The sequence below is a fragment of the Camelus ferus genome, chromosome 8 (assembly GCF_009834535.1).
Source record: "Camelus ferus isolate YT-003-E chromosome 8, BCGSAC_Cfer_1.0, whole genome shotgun sequence".
Taxonomy (NCBI): domain Eukaryota; kingdom Metazoa; phylum Chordata; class Mammalia; order Artiodactyla; family Camelidae; genus Camelus; species Camelus ferus.
This window is the reverse complement of record NC_045703.1, coordinates 32,367,779-32,373,737: the sequence shown is the minus strand read 5'-3', so window position 1 is coordinate 32,373,737 and position 5,959 is coordinate 32,367,779. Positions and strand designations below refer to the sequence as shown.

Genomic DNA, 5,959 nt, shown 5'->3' with positions numbered 1-5,959 from the left:
ATCAGGAACTATGATACTAATAGTAAGAATGGAGAAAATAAAGAGTTTTTTGTCCTTCCTCTGGGCATGTGGCTATGTCTTGGACATCACTGTATTTTTTACCTAATAGTCTTAGGCACAGAATTTTTCCTGTATAGCTATTTGCTAATACAATTAGTTATTGAAGTCTAGAGCAGTAAATTTCTTGAATTAAAAAAAGATGTCATAGTTTAATATTTCCTTTTATAAATGTCCTCTCAAATGCAAAGTTCTCTAAAGATCAAATTTCTACACTGGATCAATTGCTTAGAAAACAGCCGTGGAATGACCATGATTGAGTCAGTCAGGTCTAATCAGGAGGGAATCCGGACCAAGTAGTTCAACAGAGGTTATTAATATAGGCCACTAGTTACAAAGGAATAGGACGAGCTAAAGACAGTCAGGGAATGCTGAGGCTACTCAGAGTTTAGTGTCAACACCCAGTAATTAGTATCAGCAAAACGTTATTCTAAAGCTGGAGAGTCAAAGGAGGTGATGCTATCAGAGGCCTGAACACAGAGCATCCTGACAGAAGCTGAAACCACAGAGGAACAGCCCCTGATGGAGGCAGGGATCAAGTAAGAACTAGAACTGTGGCAGAGATCTGCCCAAAGGAAACTGTGACCACAGAGAAGTCTGACAGAGACAGGTGGAATTATGGAGACTCGGATTACACTAGAAATGCAGCCCAAAGTCAAAGGACATGGTAGGAAAGTAACCTGGCTTCCCTCCCCCTGTCCTCCAATTTTCAATGGTTTGTCTCCCATTAGCCGTATCTATTCAGAAAGCAATTGGCAAAGTGGGTGTGGAAAATCAAGTTTGCAGAGATCAGGACCCTAGACACTGAGCACAAGAGTAGCAAATGGATCTTTTCTCAGAGTGAGGTAGCCATGATTTGGTGTAATTTGGCAAAATACAGAGAAACTTGGACTAGGAAAGAAGTAAGAAATGTAGGGTCAGAAAGTCCCATAACTCTAAGAGTAACATTATAATAGACAGGAATATTCACATATAGTGTTTATATTAAGTTTTATAACAAAGGACAAAAATTTTAGGAATGTTTAAAAAATATCTCTGAGCTCTTGAATCAGGAGTAAATCTTGCTTATAAACTTGTCGCCAGAGATCTCGTAATAGCAGCCACTCACTGAACACTTATTACGTGCCAGGCACAGTGCTATGTGTGCATTTTCTTATTTAATCCTCACAAGAACTCTGTGAAGTAGATATGATTATCGTCACTTTGCAGATAAAGGGACAAAGACTAAAAGAGGTTAAACAATTGTCTGAGATCACAGTGGTGGTAAGCAGGAGTCCCCATTCCAACCCAATCCTCCCAATCTCCAAGCTGTCACTAATCACCATACAATTCTGCCCCAATCAGTACTGGTCGGATGAAGCTTCATTAAATGTTATTCATAATCACCTTTCCAGAGCAGATGGCTCTTTCCCACTTCCACAAGGCTGGCTCAAAATAATGATGGTTAAAATTAAATAGGTGTTTTATAGGCAACACATACAGAGGATGAAATCATTCCTGCTTATATGACCAATGATTTGTTTAAAAGCTAGGTGTACATTTCTCATCATTTCTTTAATCACCTGTAACTGCTCTGTTCTTCTGTAAGATGGCTAAGGGGATAGGTGCATGAGGCAGGGAAGGAAGTGTCCATCTACAGGCAAGTAACAAGTCTTCTCCAAACGTAAAGCAGCCTCGCAGATCTCCCCAGATTCCAGGCCCTTGCTGGTTTTGCCCAGCTTGCCCAAAGTGGAAAAGCATCTTGTGGTCAACATTGGCACACATTGCTACCTTGATCTGGCGAAAGGAGGCTTATCTGATCACTGTGTCCTTATCCTGCCCATTGGACACTACGATTCAGTGGCAGAGCTTTTGGCAGAGGGGGCGGTAGAGGTGGGTAAGCATAAGCTACGCTGAGGCAGTGCGTTAAGAGCTGAGGGAAATGGTGTGTTCTATTTTAGAGAGATAACAAGAGACATCACCTCCAGCAACAGGTCATTCCTGTACCACTCAGCCCCTACACCCCCGATGACATTAGAGATGGCTTCATTACCCGGGCACGGGAACAACAGAGTGCGCTCCTGGAAATCCCAGAGCACCCTGCCATCCAGCAGATTGCGCAGCCAGGGTAGCATATTGTTATGTTGAATTTGACACAGGAGAGAAGCTTGTCCACAGAGTTAAAAGAAATTTTCCTTTGCAGTTTGGATGGCCAATCAAGCCATCCTTAATATCCCAGACAAGTCTGACTGGAGGCAGTATCAGAGCAGCAAGGAAGAGTCCGGTTCCCGCTTCCTGAAAGAGTCTGAGCCCCTCGCCTGCGTTCTGGATGACTAACCAAAGCGAGAGGGACTTTATGAACTTCACAGGAAGTAGTAGCAGCCTGTTTTTAAAGACAGTTCCCCTGCTTTTTTGTACAATGTCATGACACATACCTTCAGGAAAAGGCCTAAGATTGAATGGCTTTTGAAAAAAAGTAACATTCTCAGATGAAAATCCCGTATGTTGAAAGCATGTCTGTCATCCAGCTCCACGTACAGCTTGTGTTTATCAACATTTTCAAAAACGTTTAAAGTATCAAATAAAATCCAAATGCTTTTCCATGAAGAAGAAAAATGTGTGATGGGTCAGGGCAACACAAATTCTGATATTTTTACTTTAGGCTAAATTGGGCAAGTATTTGGTTGGCTATTTGAGCTTAAAGAGCTTAAATAATTAATTAATATTTACTAACTTCTGATACACTATATAGGTGTATGTGTTTTGTGTGTGTGCTTGTGTGTGTGTCTGTTTAACAGGGAAGAGTGAAGCATGCTATACCAGAACTCTCTCAAAATTGCAAGCCAATGGCATCGTAGAACCTTATTATTAATGGATATCAGTACACAGAATAATAAAATATATGTCAAACTGTAATGAAATTTAATCCTTCTGCATTTCTATGTAATGCTACCCAGATTATGCAAAGAAATGTGCTTCAGAAAAAATAGTAGAGGAGTATCATTCTTCTGTTTCATCCATCGGGCATCATAAAAATGTATTTTCTATCTCTGGGGTCTGGGGTCATCACGGCATTAGGTAAAGGGATTCAGGTGCCCCATCTTTGCTCCTCCTTTACCCTGTAACCTTGGACGGGTCACTTGGCCTCTCTTGTTCACAATCATCTCTTCATAGTATGAGGCAATAACTTCCTTAAAATATATTCGAGGTAGGAAAATGTCAGACAAGATGGTTGATGTTAATGCATTTTGCAAATTATAAAATGCTATACAAATTTAAGATACAACACAAATTCTTCTGAGTTCTTGTGTGCTGACCTAGATACATACACATCCACTATAAACACTTTCACACACACACACACCCTCCCCCAGAAGCTTGAGAACGAAGTGTCATGCCATGTATATGTTGCATACTCTTATACGTTAGGATGCATGGATCATGAGCGGTGTGGGAGGGATGGGGAAGGAAGACACAGAGGTTTGACGGACTGAAGCTACTGCCCCAGCTTCTATCCTACCAGTAATCTTTTAGTTAAACAAATAGAAAATGGTGTGGCGTTCACTGCTAGGAAAGGTATCTGTGGCAGAAAAATCAAATTTAATCATCAAATTACATTATAGTCCCCTAAAGGCTTTTCTTATGGAAAAAAATTATCATCTCATCTCCATTTAGAAGAATACAGGATGGTAATTTCTCAAATAAATTACAAAAAAAAAACCCTTTTTCATGAACGGTATCTAGAAAAATAGTAAGAAACATGAAGACTGTCATAGAGAGCAGAACTGCATTCAGTATTATTTTAAATAATATTTCTCTATAAGAGGTAATTCTACTGACAGAAAGTTGGAGAAATGTGAAAAACTTTCAATTTGGGGGATTTAATTCCAGCCAGTTTACTTTCTTTTTTTATCCAACACAAAAGCTGAAAATGCTGTCTCCTGCGGTTGAATAATTGGACCATCTTTTCTGTAGCTGTTGCTAAACAATTTATCATTATTAATTTTGCTTATTTCCTAAACTTTTGTTTTGTTTAGTTTTAGATATGCCACAGACCAGTCTTTCTGACTGTCTTTATTTCAAGAACTACTTTAAACAAAATTCCAATCTATTCATTTGTGTGTTGGTCTTAATTTTCTTCTTGACTTCCTAAAGCTTGTTAATTATTACTTTTCCTAAATTCTGAAATTAAAAATGTCATACACCAAGGAAGGGGCATAGTACAGAAGAAAAACTGTATGTAAAAATGCTTAAAATCTTGGACTTCAGAGCATCTTTTATGCAAAATAGAGAAACATAGTTAAATAGATTGGGCTACATGAAAATATTAGCTGCCAATTTAGAAATGCTGATTATTATATTTTATTCTGGTATATTTTCAGAAGCAGCAGAGGCTTGCATTTGTCTTTTGTCATCAACCTGAATTTATATTATAAATAAACACTGACAAACTATTGTGCAGTATAATATGATTTATTTGGTACTAATAAACAGATTTCCAGATAGTGGGACAGGGAGGGTGTAATGGCTGGCAGGACGGCTGCCATCTTTTAGTTTCAGGTGACCAGGATGTCCGGGAAGAGGAATAGGTAAGCAACTGATAGTTCTAGATATAGCTCTGTCCCCTATTTAGTTAGTATTTAAAATGTTCACAGATCACCCAATAATTTTTCAATTTTTATTTTACGGATTATTGTGAGTTTTCATCTTTTTTCTGTATCTTCATAGACAGTTGTGTTGCCAAAATAATGACTAAAGTATAGATTCAAACAGAAATTATAGAAAAGAGAGTAAAATATTCTTGGAGAATATAAAATTCTGATTGAAGTTGGAAGTAATTATTTAACTTTAAAATAAAATGGAAAAATAAGTCTGGGTATCAGTTACCGACTGAGCCATATCAAAGGAATAAAACTGAGGCTTAAAACAACATCTGTTTGCTTACAGATGTGCAGTTTGGGCTGCACTCCATTGGACAGTCTTTCTACTAATTTCACCTGGGGTCACTCACCCAGCTTCTGGGATTGAGATTTTTTTCTGGGAAGGGATGGTCCAGAATGCCTTCACTCTTGTGTCTAGTGGTTATCCAAGACAGTCACCCAAGGCACCTCAATTATCGTATACAACAGACTATCCAAATTTTCTTATAGGGTGAAAGCAGACATTTTAAGGCCTCTTGAGACCCAGGCACACAAATCATACAAGGTCCCATCTACCATCTACTGGTCCAAACAAGATGCAGGCCCACTCAGATCCAAGAAGTGGGACAATAGGTTCCATTTCTTGATGAGAAATAAGAAATTCACATTGCAAGGGGGCATGGACATGGGAGTATGATTCACTGGGGGGTCTTAATGTCACAATCCATCAGTCTAGACATATAACTGTTCTTTCACAGTAATGACTTCTAATATGTATTGAAACAATTTCAAGTGTCAAGCAACTGTTCTAAATACTTAACATATATTAAATTCCAAGCAACTCTCTGAGATATGTACTATTATTTTCATAATTTTATAGATGAGAAAACAGGATCATGCAGACATAAATGTATTAAAGTTGTTTCAATAATTAAATTGTAGTAACATGATCCTAATGCAGAATTAGATAGATATATTAGAACAAAACAGAGAGTCCAGAGTTAGGCTCAACTATACGTGGAAATTCGATCTAATACAAAGCAGGCATTCCAAACTGCTAAGGTAAAATGTCCTATGCAACAAATTATTAAATTATCTGATAATTGTTTAATAAAATAGATTTAAACAAAATGGTCTTTCATTTGGAAAAAATAAGTAAACGCTTGATACTCATCTCACTCACCAAAATGAATACAAATAGTTGAATATGTAAGTATATAAATATTAGTACTATAGAAGTGCTGGAATGAAGTATGAGTAAATATATCTAAAATCTTATGATA

At 37.7% G+C, this 5,959-nt stretch overlaps 1 pseudogene; it reads left to right on the top strand.

Moving 5' to 3' along the window:
- The first annotated feature begins 1,665 nt into the window (after positions 1 to 1,665).
- LOC102517959 lies at positions 1,666 to 2,373 on the top strand (annotated as a pseudogene).
- The last annotated feature ends 3,586 nt before the right edge of the window (positions 2,374 to 5,959 follow it).